The sequence below is a fragment of the Drosophila obscura genome, unplaced genomic scaffold, assembly GCF_018151105.1.
Source record: "Drosophila obscura isolate BZ-5 IFL unplaced genomic scaffold, ASM1815110v1 contig_150, whole genome shotgun sequence".
NCBI lineage: Eukaryota > Metazoa > Arthropoda > Insecta > Diptera > Drosophilidae > Drosophila > Drosophila obscura.
Window position 1 is genome coordinate 8635736 of NW_024542736.1, and position 21487 is coordinate 8657222.

The following is a 21487-nucleotide window of genomic DNA, read 5'->3' on the forward strand; positions in this document are numbered from 1 at the left end:
TACGAAAATAACAATGTAAACTCGAGCAGCAGTCAGAGAGTGGAAGACACATAGCGGGAAAATACTAGAGGAGAACACGATGAAAAAAATCATGACCGGAACCAGAACCGGCATTGGCAACGGCAATAGCAACAACTCCCTATAGAGATGGCCAGACAAATCAGACATCGTAATGTACAAAATGTACAATGATCGGCCGGATTGCACGGCAGTAGTTAGCAGCGCAGAAGCTGTGCCCGGTCAGCGGATGCTTGAATATTTTTTTGAGTGTACCTCTCTTTAAATAAGCATTTCAATTTGTTGTCAGCTTTTAAAAAGTAAATACGAGCATATTAAATAATATTGAATGCATTTTAAACAAGTAAAAACAGAAATCACATAAATCAAGCGAAACATTGAGTAATATTTCAAGTCGAGGAACAGTTTTATCGCCCATCCGCCTGTCTCCATCAGCCAGTGCACGCATTCTAGCTGGCTGGCGCTTTACTGGTTTATTTTGCAATTGTTAAGCTGAAACACTTTACTATCCCAACGCCCAGACATACAAGTTACCCCGTTACTAGTTTTCTCGCAGTATCAATCGCCCCAATGTAGATCCAGATCCAATTCCAGCTCCAGCCTTACTTAGTTGTTTTCTTGTGTCATTGTCAGAACTTTAACGTGCTATTAATGTTCCAAACGGTCTCCACAAATGTATTCGAATGTTTCTAAAAACTAATAAATATAAAAAAAAAAACAAAAAACGAAGCAAAACATAACAAAGGCAAACAAAACATAACATGCAGCATATTTTTGTAAATAGTTGAAGCAACGCTTGAATTTTTATCCAATTCTGTGTAATGGCTATTGCAGTCGATCGACGTGTGTATTGGGGGCGACCAGGACCAGCCCCAGCATGGGCGTGGCAGCCCCACCTGAGTGTGAACGCTAAGCATTAGATATAAGTGATTTTTATATTCAAAGCGATTTTATAAATCATTTTAATTGTCTATTTTAACGAGTGCATCAAGCAGCAAATATGCCGTCGATTTAGTTCATGTGTGTGAAAAAAAACGTAATGCAATTTCGTCAATAATTGAATGTTTTGAGTACTGTGTTCTTACCTTGTTTGGGTTTGTTTTTTAAGCTAATACGAATACAAATACAAACTAATTAAAAATATACTCCAAATGTGTTTTATTCGTTTATTGAATTTTGGTATGAAATATCTAAATCTAAATCTTTTTATATCTAAAATTGTGCTATATCCTTGTTGGAGATTCTTGAGATGCAAAAATGATGTTCGTCTTTGAAATTTTTCCTCATCAAAACTAAAGTAAATCATTTACTCAGTTTTGTTGTTGATCTGGAATGGCTTTCTGTTGGCTGTTAAGGACTGACGGTCTAAATTTGTATGATCCTCGAATGATGAAATACGCATTTTCTGTAACTTGTTAAATAATATATCTCAACAGAAAAGGTTAGTTACAATACAAATACTCGTAATATAATATATTTGCTTTATTAAAATTGTGTTTATAAAATATATTGACTGCTCCGCCATCCTGTCCAGGTTGCACGATCTTTCACATGGCAGGGCGTTGGCTAGTTCCAGAGTCATCTCTTCGCTGTCATCTCTCGTCAACCATGGTGAGGCTGGTCTCTTCGTGGTTTTGTGTTTATTGAAATTTTTTTCTCTTTGTTCATACATTTTGTGGGTGAGGTTATTTGGGTGGCATGTTTCCATACAAAAAAAAGGGGTTCTCTTACATGTTTGGAGATAAGTGCAGAGATCAAAATGCATCCATAACCTCACCCGAAGTTCGGATGCTTTTATTTTGATTACAATATTGGTGGTGGTTTGAAGGATTGCTAGCTATTGCTAGTTTTGCAACGAAAAAGTTAGAAGATAAAAAGTGCATCACAAATCTCCGTAAAGGAGTCAAATCGCAAAATCATTTGTCTGTATTTAGCTTGTTGTAATTATCTTCTTATATTTATGAAGTAGATATGGCGATCAATAATAAACGCATACATTTATTCAACAAATTTGATAGAACATCAAGAAACAGTAGAAATTAAAATTGTCTCGATGTTGTTGGATTTCAACCAACTGAAATGGGATTCGACATAGCCATAAGAAGATTTCCACAGTCATTAAGTGTAATGCCTAGAATACTAAAAGAACTTAAAAAAAGCGAATTGACTAAAAACAGATGCGAAGTACTAAGTATGCTTGATTGACTAAAGCGGGAAAAGGTTTAGCAGATGTGGATTTAAGTTTCGATTTAAATTGGCGAATTATCCATTAAACAAATCTACATATTTCATGTACTATTAGTTTACTATTTTCAGATTTGTCTGATTGGTTGAATACGATATAAAAAATTTTAATATTCTATTTGCTGCTGTACGGTCACAATATTCAATAAGCATTAGCTTCAAGGCATTTTTGAGCTAATAAAATATGTTTGTGTCAAAATCCTGGTTAAAGCATCAGAGGAGTAGAAAGGGAGTAAAACTTGCGGTCCATTGGATACCAATAAATGCATTTTAAACCAAGCAGAAAATAGGCTTCACTATTTCTAAATGTCAATTGTAACAAAATGAAGCAATGAAATAGTACAATGACAGTAAAATAGAGCATTTTTGTTGTCTGCATCGTGTAGATCTTTTGAAAAGCTTATCGCATTGCATAATACCAGTCAGATCAATAAATAAATTAAGTTTTGAATTTGAGTTACATTCGCTTCCATTTATGTTTCTTCAATATTTAGATTACAATTTTAAAGCTGGTTACCATTTAGAAAATATGATTTTTGGCCAAAAAGCAAGCCAATATAAAAGATGATTCTTGCACTGCAATCTAAAATCCAAGTCGAATATTACAATATATCATGCAATGTGGGAAGGATTTATTGTACATAAGGGAGTGGAATTTATTGTTTTGGTAATGTAATCGTACAAGTACAAAATTCACAAACTACCATAGCAAAGCCATTTACCCACTTAGATTGTGATAGATTAAATCATCTTCGATAGCTAATCCCAAAGTATTACATATGTATGTATGTTTGTGTAAGACATCCCTAACTATCTGCGCATTCTTTGATATTACAGGCAAGCAAATATCCCCATTATTCCAAATTATTGGACTACATCTTCAGATTCCTAAATGACAGTATTAAAGTCCGAGTGTAGAAGACTCAAATGATATCCAGATATAAAGGGAAATTGCGATTATTCCATACATAGTCAAAAATCCTTTATATTTCATATCTCAGATCAGATCTGTTCAATTTTACTGCTTCCCCAATGAATTTAAAGATGATTTTAGTTGATCCATTTCCAGTTAAGATATTATAATTATAAATACATAAATTCGTTATGCTGAAGTATTTTAGTTGATAGATGATATATTTAAAACATTGTGTTGTGCAGATTGGTTAAGTTTTGTCCAAGTTTAAGCGGTATATTTAGGATATAATGCTATAAATATTGTAAAAAGAAATGACAACCAAAAACAATTCCTCAAGACCCAGCGGAGTAGCGATAAATTGGACAAATTGGATATTTGGACTAATACACAGAAAATTTAATAAGAAAATAATCAAAATGATAATGATAAAGCATTATGTCTCGATAGTGGGATAAAGGTATTAACGTAGTTTTTGAGAAAGGAGAATAGGTGAAAAGTATACACGTATATAGGTTAGAGAAAAGATACAATACGACATTCGATAAAACTTGGCAAAAGAAGATATTACTCAATCCATTCTTAATTAAATTATTCAATAACATTTTGTCTTTGAAAAACGTTCGTTGTGAAGCCTCGATGCTCAATAATAAATAATAATCAGATACAGTCAGAATATCTAAACACCCTCTTCCATTAGATAGCCATTTTTACGTTCCAGAGTAATATTTCTGTTTTGTTAATGAAATATCAATCAGCCGGTTATTCTTGGTTGTTCACAATTCTCGTAGTTGGAAAATTTAGACGTTACCAGGAGTGTTTTTTTGGCAAGCGCATGAAATTCGGTAAGCGGGGAAGATACATGTTGTAAATATGACTTGCGTTGTCTTCGTTATCAGCTTAATACACGTTATATACGGTTTCATTTGTCATTTGAGAATAAATTGTCATTTATATATTGGGTTAATGATCAAAGGCTCTAAGATTCAGTATTCTATGACTGAACTAGTTGGTTTCAAAGGGCTTATAAAAGAGTCAAACGACAAGGCTCGGTCAGTAAACAGTAAATGCATTTAAAACAAATAGTTTTCAGCAAGCATACAGTAAGCATCAAAATTTGTATGCACATCGTTCATTAGTATCTGCATGAAAATGAAGTACAATCATCAAAATGAATTTGTCGGATATTTTGGTAGTTTTAGATAACAGCAACTGACAGTCAAATAATCCATTAATATATTGCGTTTAAGTTCCATGTGTAACTATTTGGTAAGCCAATATGCAGATTATACAATGAGTTACTGCGAAAAAATTTATCACAATAATGAACATAAATCGGTCGGATATTCATGTATTTGGTGTATTGGTAGTTTAAGGACTATTTATTAACGTTTTTTTAATATAGTTTCATATATAATAAATTTGGTCCACCAATAATAATTTTAGATATTGCAATGACATTTCTGAAAGTTTTGTGTGAGGTTTTGTTTTCATGAATCCCAGAAGTAGTATGCTTGACCAGCAACCTATGTATAAAATTAAGAAGCTCAGTTCAAAATTCAAAGCTCAAAGATGTTAATTCCTCATATACACTCAATTAATTCCAATGTTTTCTAAATGTATTGTCAAGAAAGATTCGGTTACAATATGTTTTTGTGCAAATAAACTTAAAATTTAATAACAAATATATCGAAAGCACAAACATTTCTGGAGATTATCAAATCTTGCAATGCAATAAAACCCAAATGCGATTAGGTGCATGATGATAAGTACAAGTATAACGAATACAATATAGGACACATGGAACTAGGATATATTGTTTCTGCAATGTAATTTGTTTAAATTCATATGATCTGACACAAGTAGATCTATTTAGTTGAGTTATATTCGACATAATGATATTTATTGATGGTCGATTCCAAAAGTAGATGGGGTTTCAACCAATTATGGATTATGGATTTCATATTTTGTTGTTTTTTAAAGCATCGCCGATATGTTATCATATATGTTAAATGTTATTTAAGTTTAGGCATTAATTTTTCAGGAGGTTCCTATTTTTGACAGAGATATTCAAAATATAATTGGACAGGGACGGCTAATACGTTTAGTGGTAATTTGATCAAATTTGTATCCTTAATTTCCTTAAAATCGAATTTGGTGTAACCTAATGTACTTTTTGATTTCATATTGGAGATTCAGAACTATTATTATTTTCAGAATAATTATGTCAGTGCGATGCTAAGCCCAGCGTGAAGAACCAGAAAACTTGACGATGATGGTATCTATTGTAGATATAATTGAAGTAAGCTATCAACACAGTTTGGATTAAGTATACAATATAAAATTTAGAACCTTTCTTTTATGAGTAGTTACAAGGGACCGAGAGTTCAGTACAAAAAATTACGGTCAGATACAGTCAGAACTGCCATACTGACACACATTTACCATAAAGATTTCAAATTAATATTTGTTTATATTCAAAATGTACTCAAATTGTTCATTCATTGCCACATTGGAATTTCATTAGATGCATTCCCAACATTAGTAGTCAAACCGGTGAAAGATTTTGTGTTTAAATAAACTTTAAATAAAACATAAAACACTGTCTTATAAATATTTCCATTTTTGCAATATGTATGTTAAGTCGGAAACCCTATTCATGTATGACACAATTTCATAGAACCGTCCGAATCCCTGTCAACAGGGCCAGGGTATTTCAGTGATAAATAATATGGACAGATTGGTTTAAATTGAATTAACCGTAGAGTGTGTTCAAATTGGCGCAGTATTTTCATTTAAGTCCTTAAATATAATTATTAGATTTTAAAATATATTCTTTGGACCCTTTTTTTTTAGTTCCGGTCCTTCTTAGAGTAAAGATGATTAGATTGTGGTTGGAAAAAGCGTATGCAAGTCTCATATTATTTATATATGTAATATTCTACACAGAAGTGGATGTTCAAAATATCTTTTTTTATCTATAACAAGCAACAAGCACGGAAGCGTTGTTCTGTTAAAAAAAAATATATATAGCTACATATACCGGTTGCAATCGTCACCTCACATATTGATATCTAGTGTATACGAGTATACTGGTAAGTCATTAAAATACAGGAAATCTTTGTTATATAATTATAAAATGGTTTTGCTTTTGTTCCATTATTGGTTTCATAAAAGATGTTTGTTTCGAACACTAAACAAAGTATCAGAGGAGCAGAAAGGCAATACAACTTTAAGTCCAATGAGTACTAATCATGTCAATACATTTCAAGCCAAGCAGTCATGAGAATTCACTATTTCTAAATATTAATTGTAAAACAATGATGCAGAGATATACAGAACAGATACATATGCCAGAGATTTTATAAAGGAGTCTTCGCTTTCAGCTTGAGAAATGTAAAGAAATAGTACAATGGCATTGAAATAAATCGTATTTCTTGTGTGCATTGTGTAGCTCGTCTGATAAAGATTTTTGCATTGTTATTATCGCCTATGTTCATTTAGGATGTTTACCATTTAAAAAATATGACTTTCCATTTGTGCTCTATTTAAAAACTACATCATAGGTAAACATTAAGCATGGGGTATCCTCTTGGTTACGTGTTAAATTAACTCGAATGTTAAATAGAAAAAAAAGCAAGTCCATTATAAAAGATGATCCTTGCACTGCAATCTAAAATCCAAGCCAAATCCAATGCAATTTACATATAATCAGAATATTTCATGCAATGTTGGATGGCAATTGGGACTGGAGTTTATTGTTTTGGTAATGTAATCTCTTGCTACCATAGCATTGCCATTTACCCGTTTAGATTATGATAGAATAAATCATCTTTGATAGCAAATAGCTAAATTCCAAAGTAATTACATGTGTATGTATGTTTGTGAAAGACATCCTATACTAGGCAAACAAATATCCCCTTTATTCCAAATTATTGGACTAAAAATGAAAGTACTAAAGTCCGAGTGTAGTAGACTCTAATGATATCCAGATATTAAGGGAATTTGCGAATATTCCATACATTGTCAAAAATTCTTCAGATTTCATATCTCAGATCAGATCTGTTCAATTTTATAGCTGTCCCCAATGCAGAATTTAAAGATGATTTTAGTTGATCCATTTGCACTTAGGAAATTATAATTATAAATAGCGGTATATTCATGATATAATGCTATATTTATTGTTAACTACTATTGTGACTACGAAAAACAATTCCTGAAGCCAAGCGGAGTAGTAAAAAAAATTCATAGATAAATATTTGGGTTAATACACTGAAAATCAAATCAGAAGACTGTCAAAATTATAATAATATATCATTATGTCTCTATAGTGGGATAAAGGTATTAACGTAGTGTTGGAGAAAGAAGAATGGGTGAAAAGTATACACGTAGATAGGTTAAAGAAAAGATACAATACGACAATCGATAAAACTTAGTAAAAGAAGATATTACTCAATCCATTCTTAACTAAATTATTCAATAGCATTTTTTCATCAATAAACGTTCGTTGTGGAGCCCCGATACTCAATAAAAAATAATAATCAAAAACAGTCAGAATTTCAAAACAAACATCCATTTCCATTAGATAGTCCCAGAGCAATATTATTTGTCTTGTTAAATATTCAAAAAAAGTTATTATATTATTTCAAAATGATAATAGACGAATATTCATTAATTTAGATTCATTTAGTGAAATACCAATTAGCCAGAATGTTTTTAAACGTTCCTTTAGCTCTACGATTGATTGTCCCTCTTCGGACATATTCCAAATTCCTTTCAGTTCGGGCTCTTCAAAGTGTAGAAACTATTTATCTCAGTATTAATATCAAAAATTTCTTGGTTGTTCACAATTCTCGTAGTTTGAAAATGTAGACAGGAGTGTGTTTTTTTATGTTGTAATTATGACTTGTGTTCACTTCGTTATCAGCTTAAATACACGTTATATACGGTTTCATTTGTCATTTGAGAATAAATTGTCATTTATATATTGGGTTGGGTTCAGTAATCTATGGCTGAACTTGTTGGTTTCAAGGGCCTTATAAAAGAGTCTAGGGACAAGGCTCAGAGTACAGCTTACGATCTATTGCATACCAATATTGCATTTCAAGCAAATACTTTTCAGCAAGCATATAGTAAGTAACTGTCAGTCAAAAATTCCATAAAAATGCTATGTTTTGTTATATATGTAACTAATTAGGTGACCCAAATTGTAGTTATTTAATGTCATTTCTAACTAGCATGTACGATTTTTTTTACAGTAGCTTATCAAATATTTCAAATTATGTGCCAATCATACATATTACATAAACATAAAAGCACGTTTCTGTATTAGAATGCAAACTAAAAAAAAACTGTAATCGTTTGCCAATAAACGTTGTACTTGTTCTCATTAGATCAGTATTTTTTTAGATTGTGTGTCAGGATGATAATCCAGAAAACTAAGATACTTGGGCTACAAACTTAAAGCTGGTAGTTTGAAGATGTTAAATTGTAAAATGCATTCAAAACATTCATGTACAAAATACTTTTTACATAGCCTGTTCAGAACACGGTGTTAATGGTGTAGTCGGAATTTCGACACGATTGTTACTGGACTGCGTAATATTAATTCTTAATATATGTGAAACTGTATAGTAATATTTGGGAATTTGGCATATATTTGTCGATTGCTTGGATTGCATGTCAAAAGATCGCTTTACATTATATGCAGTGGCATTCATGTGTTCTTTTGATCATAATAAATCTCTTCACTTAAATCTTCCAGGTATGTTTTGTTAAAACCATTCTATAATACATTTTTATCGTTTTTATATGTTATATTTGTAACCTTTGCATAATTCCTGTGGGCTATTCCTGGGACAATGCATTTTTGGTGTTATGTCCATGTTATATAGTCGTTCATAGTCCAATAGTTACTTGTGGACGGTTTGATACTTAACATATACGAACCCCAATGGAAAAATGGAAAAATTTGAACTTCGCAGTGAATTTTTAAATTTTTATATATTGTGTTTATATTTTTGATATTTTTACGTAGTCACTTGAATACAATTCAAACGAATGTCATTATGAGCCCAGCCTACTATGCTTATTAGAATTTTAGCATTCATTTGTGGTAGATATAATTCGTCCATAAATAGAAGATTATACGAAAATTTGGGTAATATATCTGGTGGTATCGTCGTCGTCCCTACTAATCAGGTTGAGAAATCGTAAACCAAAAATGAACTCCTGCTTTTATAGCGATCAAGAGATCAAAACAAACTAAGAAATTATAGTTGAAGATTCCATAATCTTGTCGTATGTCACGAGGGAAAATGTCAGAGTCATAAGATTATATCGATTACATAACAGTCCCTATCCGTAAATATATTAATTTATTCCATTTTTCATTTCAGCTTAGAAGAGAGAAATAATATGGGAGGAAAAGTGAGTCAGAATCATATATATAAATATCAGAAGAGTCCCTAGTGGGAAATTCCTACCTATATTGTTGATAACTCACTATTCATTATTTATTTCCCGTTCTCATTAAAATCAAGAGATCAAAACCACATTTTTAACATTTGTACGCACCGTACCTATTTTGTTGAGCTACAATCCCTACCTATGTATTACTGCTGAAAATGCCATATATCCTTGTCGAGTGTCACTAGGGAAAGTGGGTAAAAATCATAAGATTATTTAGATAACATAAGAGCCCCTACCCGTAAATCTCAAAATAATTTCGATTTTCCTTTCGTTTGATAAGAAATGGAGGGGAGGTAAAGTTGGTATAGGAGACGGTAAATCACGAGGGAAAATGGTTCAGAATTATAGAATCATATAAATATCAGAAGTATTCCTACCTATTATTCTTACAAATAACTGTGCATACATTATTTCCAGTTTTCATTCCGATCAAGAGATCAAAACCATACTTTTTATATTTATACGCGCCCTACCTATGTATTACTGCTGAGAATGCCATATAGAGAGAGATGGAGGGGAGGTACAGTTGGTATAAGAGACGGTAAATCACGAGGGAAAGTGGCTCAGAATCATAAAATCAAATAAATATCAGAAGTCTTCCTACCTATTATTCTTACAAATAACTGTTCATACATTATTTCCAGTTTTCGTTGCGATCAAGAGATCAAAACCATACTTTTTATATTTATACGCGCCCTACCTAGTTACCGCCTGGGGGGGGGTGGGTGCCCGGGGTGGCCCGCTCCTCCGGCGCCCCCTTTTGTTGAGCTACAATCCCTACCTATGTATTACTGCTGAGAATGCCATATATCCTTGTCGGATGTCACTAGGGAAAGTGGGTCATAATCCTAAGATTATATAGATAACATAAAAGTCCCTACCCGTAAATCTGAAAATAATTTCGATTTTCATTTCGTGTTATAAGAGATGGCGGGGAGATATAGTTGGTATAGGAGACGGTAAATCACGAGGGAAAGTGGTTCAGAATTATAAAATCATATCAATATCAGAAGTCCTCCTACCTATTATTCTTACAAATAACTGTTCATACATTATTTCCAGTTTTCATTGCGATTAAGAGATCAAAACCATATTTTTTATATTTATACCCGCCCTACCTATTTTGTTGAGCTACAATCCCTACCTATGTATTACTGCTGAGAATTCCATATAGGGCGCCCCCCCGTGAGAGATGGAGGGGTGGTAAAGTTGGTATAAGAGACGGTAAATCACGAGAGAAAATGGTTCAGAATTATAGAATCATATAAATATCAGAAATATTCCTACCTATTATTCTTACAAATAAATGTTCATACATTATTTCCAGTTTTCATTGCGATGAAGACATTAAAACCATACTTTTTATATTTATACGCGCCCTACCTATTTTGTTGAGCTACAATCCAAACCTATGTATTACTGCTGAAAATGCCATATATCCTTGTCGAATGTCATTAGGGAAAGTAGGTCATAATCCTAAGATTATATAGACATAAGAGATGGAGGGGAGGTAAAGTTGGTATAGGAGACGGAAAATCACGAGGGAAAGTGGTTCAGAATTATAAAATCATATAACTATCAGAAGTGTTCCTAACATTTTATTCTTACAAATAACTGTTCATACATTATTGCCTGTTTTCATTGCGTTCAAGAGATCAAAACCATATTTTTTATATTTCTACGCGCCCTACCTATTTTGTTGAGCTACAATCCCTACCTATGTATTACTGCTGAGAATGCCATTTAGAGAGAGATGGAGGGAAGGTACAGTTGGTATAAGAGCCGGTAAATCACGAGGGAAAATGGTTCAGAATTATAGAATCATATAAATATCAGAAATATTCCTACCTATTATTCTTACAAATAACTGTTCATACATTATTGCCTGTTTTCATTGCGTTCAAGAGATCAAAACCATATTTTTTATATTTATACGCGCCCTACCTATTTTGTTGAGCTACAATCCCTACCTATGTATTACTGCTGAGAATGCCATATAGAGAGAGATGGAGAAAAGGTACAGTTGGTATAAGAGACGGTAAATCACGAGAGAAAATGGTTCAGAATTATAGAATCATATAAATATCAGAAGTGTTCCTACCTATTATTCTTACAAATTACTGTTCATACATTATTTCCAGTTTTCATTGCGATGAAGAGATTAAAACCATACTTTTTATATTTCTACGCGCCCTACCTATTTTGTTGAGCTACAATCCCTACCTATGTATTACTGCTGAAAATGCCATATATCCTTGTCGAATGTCATTAGGAAAAAGGGGTTAAAATCCAATTAGAGAGAGATGGAGGGGAGGTACAGTTGGTATAGGAGACGGTAAATCAAGGGAAAGTGGTTCAGAATTATAGAATCATATAAATATCAGAAATATTCCTAACCTTTTATTCTTACAAATAACTGTTCATACATTATTGCCTGTTTTCATTGCGTTCAAGAGATCAAAACCATATTTTTTATATTTATACGCGCCCTACCTATTTTTTTGAGCTACAATCCCTACCTATGTATTACTGCTGAGAATGCCATATAGAGAGAGATGGAGAAAAGGTACAGTTGGTATAAGAGACGGTAAATCATGAGAGAAAATGGTTCAGAATTATAGAATCATATAAATATCAGAAGTGTTCCTACCTATTATTTTTACAAATAAATGTTCATACATTATTTCCAGTTTTCATTGCGATCAAGAGATCAAAACCATATTTTTTATATTTATACGCGCCCTACCTATTTTGTAGAGCTACAATCCCTACCTACGTATTACTGCTGAAATGCCATATATCCTTGTCGAGTGTCACTAGGGAAAGTGGGTCTAAATCATAAGATTATATAGATAACATAAGAGTCCCTACCCGTAAATCTCAAAATAATTTCGATTTTCCTTTCGTTTTGTAAGAGATGGAGGGGTGGTAAAGTTGGTATAGGAGACGGTAAATCACGAGGGAAAGTGGTTCAGAATTATAAAATCATATAACTATTAGAAGTGTTCCTACCATTTTATTCTTACAAATAACTGTTCATACATTATTTCCTATTTTCATTGCGTTTAAGAGATCAAAACCATATTTTTAATATTTATATGCGCCCTACCTATTTTGTTGAGCTACAATCCCTACCTATGTATTACTGCTGAGAATGCCATATAGAGAGAGATGGAGAAAAGGTACAGTTGGTATAAGAGACGGTAAATCACGAGAGAAAATGGTTCAGAATTATAGAATCAGATAAATATCAGAAGTGTTCCTACCTATTATTCTTACAAATTACTGTTCATACATTATTTCCAGTTTTCATTGCGATGAAGAGATTAAAACCATACTTTTTATATTTCTACGCGCCCTACCTATTTTGTTGAGCTACAATTCCTACCTATGTATTACTGCTGAGAATGCCATTTAGAGAGAGATGGAGGGAAGGTACAGTTGGTATAAGAGCCGGTAAATCACGAGGGAAAATGGTTCAGAATTATAGAATCATATAAATATCAGAAATATTCCTACCTATTATTCTTACAAATAAATGTTCATACATTATTTCCAGTTTTCATTGCGATTAAGAGATCAAAACCATATTTTTTATATTTATACGCGCCCTACCTATTTTGTTGAGCTACAATCCCTACCTATGTATTACTGCTGAGAATGCCATATAGAGAGAGATGGAGAAAAGGTACAGTTGGTATAAGAGACGGTAAATCACGAGAGAAAATGGTTCAGAATTATAGAATCATATAAATATCAGAAGTGTTCCTACCTATTATTTTTACAAATAAATGTTCATACATTATTTCCAGTTTTCATTGCGATCAAGAGATCAAAACCATATTTTTTATATTTATACGCGCCCTACCTATTTTGTAGAGCTACAATCCCTACCTACGTATTACTGCTGAAATGCCATATATCCTTGTCGAGTGTCACTAGGGAAAGTGGGTCTAAATCATAAGATTATATAGATAACATAAGAGTCCCTACCCGTAAATCTCAAAATAATTTCGATTTTCCTTTCGTTTTGTAAGAGATGGAGGGGTGGTAAAGTTGGTATAAGAGACGGTAAATCACGAGAGAAAATGGTTCAGAATTATAGAATCATATAAATATCAGAAATATTCCTACCTATTATTCTTACAAATAAATGTTCATACATTATTTCCAGTTTTCATTGCGATGAAGACATTAAAACCATACTTTTTATATTTCTACGCGCCCTACCTATTTTGTTGAGCTACAATCCCAACCTATGTATTACTGCTGAAAATTCCATATATCCTTGTCGAATGTCATTAGGGAAAGTAGGTCATAATCCTAAGATTATATAGACATAAGAGATGGAGGGGAGGTAAAGTTGGTATAGGAGACGGAAAATCACGAGGGAAAGTGGTTCAGAATTATAAAATCATATAACTATCAGAAGTGTTCCTAACATTTTATTCTTACAAAAATCACTGTTCATACATTATTGCCTGTTTTCATTGCGTTCAAGAGATCAAAACCATATTTTTTATATTTATACGCGCCCTACCTATTTTGTTGAGCTACAATCCCTACCTATGTATTACTGCTGAGAATGCCATATAGAGAGAGATGGAGAAAAGGTACAGTTGGTATAAGAGACGGTAAATCACGAGAGAAAATGGTTCAGAATTATAGAATCATATAAATATCAGAAGTGTTCCTACCTATTATTCTTACAAATAACTGTTCATACATTATTTCCAGTTTTCATTGCGATCAAGAGATCAAAACCATATTTTTTATATTTATACGCGCCCTACCTATTTTGTAGAGCTACAATCCCTACCTACGTATTACTGCTGAAATGCCATATATCCTTGTCGAGTGTCACTAGGGAAAGTGGGTCTAAATCATAAGATTATATAGATAACATAAGAGTCCCTACCCGTAACCAAAATAATTTCGTTCCTTCGTTTTGTAAGAGATGGAGAGAAGGTACAGTTGGTATAAGAGACGGTAAATCACGAGAGAAAATGGTTCAGAATTGTAGAATCATATAAATATCAGAAGTGTTCCTACCTATTATTCTTACAAATTACTGTTCATACATTATTTCCAGTTTTCATTGCGATGAAGAGATTAAAACCATACTTTTTATATTTCTACGCGCCCTACCTATTTTGTTGAGCTACAATCCCTACCTATGTATTACTGCTGAGAATGCCATATAGAGAGAGATGGAGAAAAGGTACAGTTGGTATAAGAGACGGTAAATCACTAGAGAAAGTGGTTCAGAATTATAGAATCATATAAATATCAGAAGTGTTCCTACCTATTATTTTTACAAATAAATGTTCATACATTATTTCCAGTTTTCATTGCGATCAAGAGATCAAAACCAAATTTTTTATATTTATACGCGCCCTACCTATTTTGTAGAGCTACAATCCCTACCTATTTATTACTGCTGAGAATGCCATATAGAGAGAGATGGAGAATAGGTACAGTTGGTATAAGAGACGGTAAATCTCGAGAGAGAAAATGGTTCAGAATTATAGAATCATATAAATATCAGAAATATTCCTACCTATTATTCTTACAAATAACTGTTCATACATTATTGCCTGTTTTCATTGCGTTCAAGAGATCAAAACCATATTTTTTTTTTTAAGATTATATAGACATAAGAGATGGAGGGGAGGTAAAGTTGGTATAGGAGACGGAAAATCACGAGGGAAAGTGGTTCAGAATTATAAAATCATATAACTATCAGAAGTGTTCCTACCTATTATTCTTACAAATAAATGTTCATACATTATTTCCAGTTTTCATTGCGATTAAGAGATCAAAACCATACTTTTTATATTTCTACGCGCCCTACCTATTTTGTTGAGCTACAATCCCTACCTATGTATTACTGCTGAGAATGTAATATATCCTTGTCGAATGTCATTAGGGAAAGTAGGTCATAATCCTAAGATTATATAGACATAAGAGATGGAGGGGAGGTAAAGTTGGTATAGGAGACGGAAAATCACGAGGGAAAGTGGTTCAGAATTATAAAATCATATAACTATCAGAAGTGTTCCTACCTTTTATTTTTACAAATAAATGTTCATACATTATTTCCAGTTTTCATTGCGATCAAGAGATCAAAACCATATTTTTTATATTTATACGCGCCCTACCTATTTTGTTGAGCTACAATCCCTACCTATGTTTTACTGCTGAGAATGCCATATATTCTTGGCGAATGTCACTAGGGAAAGTGGGTAGTAGTTATAGATAGTGTTTTATAAGTGGAGGGGGGTAAAGTTGGTATAGGAGACGGAAAATCACGAGGGAAAGTGGTTCAGAATTATAAAATCATATAAATATCAGAAGTATTCCTACCTATTATTCTTACAAATAACTGTGCATACATTATTTCCAGTTTTCATTGCGATCAAGAGATCAAAACCATACTTTTTATATTTATACGCGCCCTACCTATGTATTACTGCTGAAAATGCCATATAGAGAGAGATGGAGGGGAAGTAAAGTTGGTATAGGAGACGGAAAATCACGAGGGAAAGTGGCTCAGAATCATAAAATCAAATAAATATCAGAAGTCTTCCTACCTTTTATTTTTACAAATAAATGTTCATACATTATTTCCAGTTTTCATTGCGATCAAGAGATCAAAACCATATTTTTTATATTTATACGCGCCCTACCTATTTTGTTGAGCTACAATCCCTACCTATGTTTTACTGCTGAGAAGCAACTGCCCTGGGGTGGGCCCAGATTAATAGTTATAAGAGATGGAGGGGTGGTAAAGTTGGTATAAGAGACGCTAAATCACGAGAGAAAATGGTTCAGAATTATAGAATCATATAAATATCAGAAGTATTCCTACCTTTTATTTTTACAAATAAATGTTCATACATTATTTCCAGTTTTCATTGCGATGAAGACATTAAAACCATATTTTTTATATTTCTGCGCGCCCTACCTATTTTGTTGAGCTACAATCCCAACCTATGTATTACTGCTGAGAATGCAATATGCGGGGGGCGTTAGACATAAGAGATGGAGGGGAGGTAAAGTTGGTATAGGAGACGGAAAATCACGAGGAGAAAGTGGTTCAGAATTATAGAATCATATAAATATCAGAAGTGTTCCTACCTTTTATTTTTACAAATAAATGTTCATACATTATTTCCAGTTTTCATTGCGATCAAAACCATATTTTTTATATTTATACGCGCCCTACCTATTTTGTTGAGGTACAATCCCTACCTATGTATTACTGCTGAGAATGCCATTTAGAGAGAGATGGAGGGGAGGTACAGTTGGTATAAGAGACGGTAAATCACGAGGGAAAATGGTTCAGAATTATAGAATCATATAAATATCAGAAGTCTTCCTACCTATTATTCTTACAAATAACTGTTCATACATTATTTCCAGTTGTCATTGCGATGAAGAGATCAAAACCATACTTTTTATATTTATACGCGCTCTACCTTTTTTGTTGAGCTACAATACCAACCTATGTATTACTGCTAAAAATGCCATATATCCATGTCGAATGTCATTAGGGAAAGTGGGTCATAATCCTAAGATTATATAGACATAAGAGATGGAGGGGAGGTAAAGTTGGTATAGGAGACGGAAAATCACGAGGGAAAGTGGTTCAGAATTATAAAATCATATAACTATCAGAAGTGTTCCTACCATTTTATTCTTACAAATAACTGTTCATACATTATTTCCTGTTTTCATTGCGTTCAAGAGATCAAAACCATATTTTTTATATTTATACGCGCCCTACCTATTTTGTTGAGCTACAATCCCTACCTATGTTTTACTGCTGAGAATGCCATATATCCTTGTCGAATGTCACTAGGGAAAGTGGGTCATAATCCTAAGATTATATAGATAACATAAAAGTCCCTACCCGTAAATCGCAAAATAATTCCGATTTTCCTTTCGTTTTATACAGAGATGGAGGGTTAGACATTACTGATTGGTTAGGAGATCAAAATCATAATAGGGAAAGTAGTTCAGTTGACTACAATCATATAACTATCAGTAGTCTTCCTACCATATTATTCTTACGAATTCTTAGGGCAAGTAGGATTTTCCTTACGTTTATAGCATAAGAGATGGAGGGGAGGTAAAGTTGGTATAGGTGACTGTAAATCACGAGGGAAAGTGGTTTAGAATTATAAAATCATATCAATATCAGAAGTGTTCCAACTATTTTTTTTACAAATTAATGTTCATATATATGTTTTCCTGTTTTCATTGCGATCAAGAGAACAAAACCATATTGTTTATATTTATACGCGCCCTACCTATTTTGTTGAGCTACAATCCCTACCTATGTATTACTGCTGAGAATGCCATATGTCCTTGTCGAATGTCACTAGGGAAAGTGGGTCATAATCCTAAGATTATATAGATAACATAAGAGTCCCTACCTGTAAATCGCAAAATAATTCCGATTTTTTTTCGTTTTTACAAATCACTGTTCATACATTATTTCCTGTTTTCATTGCGTTCAAGAGATCAAAATCATATTTTTTATATTTATACGCGCCCTACCTATTTTGTTGAGCTACAATCCCTACCTATGTATTACTGCTGAGAATGCCATATATCCTTGTCGAATGTCACTAGGGAAAGTGGGTCATAACCCTAAGATTATATGCTCCCACAAATTTCGATTTTCATAAGAGATGGCGGGGAGATATAGTTGGTATAGGAGATAGTTAATCACGAGGGAAAGTGGTTCAGAATTATAAAATCATATCAATATCAGAAGTGTTCCTACCTATTATTTTTACAAATAAATGTTCATACATCATTGCCTGTTTTCATTGCGTTCAAGAGATCAAAACCATATTTTTAATATTTATACGCGCCCTACCTATTTTGTTGAGCTACAATCCCAACCTATGTATTACTGCTGAGAATGCCATATATCCTTGTCGGATGTCACTAGGGAAAGTGGGTCATAACCCTAAGATTATATAGAAAACATAAAAGTCCCTACCCGTAAATCTCAAAATAATTTCGATTTTCATTTCGTGTTATAAGAGATGGCGGGGAGATATAGTAGGTATAGGAGATAGTAAATCACGAGGGAAAGTGGTTCAGAATTATAAAATCATATCAGAAGTGTTCCACCTATTATTATACCTATAAAATCATATAAATATCAGATGTCCTCCTACCTATTATTCTTAAAAATAACTGTTCATACATTATTTCCTGTTTTCATTGCGTTTAAGAGATCAAAACCATATTTTTAAAATTTATACGCGCCCTACCTATTTTGTTGAGCTACAATCCCTATATCAGAAGTCTTCCTACCTATTATTCTTACAAATAACTGTTCATACATTATTTCCAGTTGTCATTGCGATGAAGAGATCAAAACCATACTTTTTATATTTATACGCGCTCTACCTTTTTTGTTGAGCTACAATACCAACCAATGCATTACTGCTAAAAATGCCATATATCCATGTCGAATGTCATTAGGGAAAGTAGGTCATAATCCTAAGATTATATAGACATAAGAGATGGAGGGGAGGTAAAGTTGGTATAGGAGACGGAAAATCACGAGGGAAAGTGGTTCAGAATTATAAAATCATATAGCTATCAGAAATGTTCCTAACATTTTATTTTTACAAATAACTGTTCATACATTATTTCCTGTTTTCATTGCGTTCAAGAGATCAAAACCATATTTTTTATATTTATACGCGCCCTACCTATTTTGTTGAGCTACAATCCCTACCTATGTTTTACTGCTGAGAATGCCATATATTCTTGTCGAATGTCACTAGGGAAAGTGGGTCATAACCCTAAGATTATATAGACAGATTTTTCGTTTTATAAGAGATGGAGGGGAGGTAAAGTTGGTATAGGAGACGGAAAATCACGAGGGAAAGTGGTTCAGAATTATAAAATCATATCGATATCAGAAGTGTTCCAACATTTTATTTTTACAAATAACTGTTCATACATATTTTCCTGTTTTCATTGCGTTCAAGAGATCAAAACCATATTTTTTATATTTATACGCGCCCTACCTATTTTGTTGAGCTACAATCCCTACCTATGTTTTACTGCTGAGAATGCCATATATCCTTGTCGAATGTCACTAGGGAAAGTGGGTCATAACCCTAAGATTATATAGATAGATTTTTCGTTTTATAAGAGATGGAGGGGAGGTAAAGTTGGTATAGGAGACGGAAAATCACGAGGGAAAGTGGTTCAGAATTATAAAATCATATCAATATCAGAAGTGTTCCACCTATTATTTTTACAAATTAATGTTCATATATTTGTTTTCATGTTTTCATTGCGATCAAGAGATCAAAACCAAACATACATATCAAGTGTCCCCTATATTTTGTTCTATTTTGTTGACTAAGATCAAAACCATATTTTTTATATTTATACGCGCCCTAGCTATTGTTGAATGCTACAATCCCTGTCCTATGTCATTACTGGGATCCCATATGTCCTTGTCAACTGTCCCTAGGGAAAGTGGGTCATAATTATAAGATTATATAGATAACGTTAGAGTCCCTTCCATGTAAATCTATAAATAAATTTCGCTTTTCAATTCGGTTTAGTTGTCGGTATATGGGAGGGAGGGTCAAAAATTTATTATAAATATATTTGTATAAATGTAGCGTCGTAAGGGCCTACCTAAAATATGGAGAATTCGCTACCTGTAATCAGATTCCTTTTCCTATTGCAATCAAGAGATCAAAGCCATCTTAAAATAATTTTAAGCACGTACCTACATCTTTTTGGTTTTCCTACCTGATATAGTTGCAGATCTGAAATGATGGTGGGCCGAGCCGGTTTTATAGTTAGAATTTATTAATTATAAGATACCAGCTAGATGATTTTAATTTTAATTCGGTCCCAACTCGGATCGTCGTAGTGAATTACTAGTGAATTATTTCGGAATCCATCACTTGATTACCGTGTGTATGTATAATTCTTGATTTGTTCTCCGTTAATATATATATTTAAATTTCAGAGAAAATTGTTGTATCTGAATATTTTTTTTGACGTTTTTCTTAACACTGTTTAGATGAATGTCAATATGAGACCTGCCTACTACTATGCTTGTCAACAAGTCAGCAAACTAAATTTAGATTCGTTAATAAAATCCGAACGAGAGATTGAGAAATAGTAATATTAAAAGCCGTGTTGAAATTCGGTGGAATAAACCCTACCTATTATTTTGAAGAAAATATGAAATTGTCTTTGGTTAAGGGTAATTTGAATTCAGTGTGTCATGTTGAACAATTTGATGCTTATGTTTATACTTTTGACAATATTTTTTGGCAGTTTTTCAAAGCCTTACAAAATGGTGGGTATTTTAAATTGATATGATTAATTTTGATGCTATCGCAGGGCATTTTTATAAATATATGAGAATACACATAGATATGTATATTGATAAATTTTAAATTATTTTCGGGGAACCTCCATATTCAGCTTACATTGGCGAGTCATAATCATCCCAATTGGACCTTGTCATAGAGAAATTAATAATTGAATCCTTTGATTGTCTGCTACCATCCTTAAATCAATTACCTTTGATTTGATTCAGTTGTATTTTTACTCCGAGATAGTCCGCCATATTTGTTCACTAAAACATTGTTTAGCCAGTAAAAAGGTATAATATTTACGTACTTTTATGCTTTAGCAGCCATTTGAAGTTCGAGAATTACCTAAATGGGATATCAGGAACTAATGACTTTTTTTAAATATTTAATTGTGATTGATCACTGGCGCTTCTTCGTGTAGAATCGCATGGACAGAGAATTCAGGTTTTGGGTTTGGGTT

At 32.9% G+C, this 21487-nt stretch overlaps 1 long non-coding RNA gene across 1 annotated transcript; it reads right to left on the reverse strand.

Annotated features, from left to right (window-relative positions):
- Nucleotides 1-8559: 8559 nt before the first annotated feature.
- Nucleotides 8560-21312, reverse strand: LOC121403817. Its single transcript, XR_005967484.1, has 3 exons — nucleotides 21236-21312; nucleotides 20450-21171; nucleotides 8560-9573 (listed from the first exon to the last, which is right to left on the reverse strand). It is a non-coding gene; the product is annotated as an uncharacterized LOC121403817 (long non-coding RNA).
- Nucleotides 21313-21487: the final 175 nt, after the last annotated feature.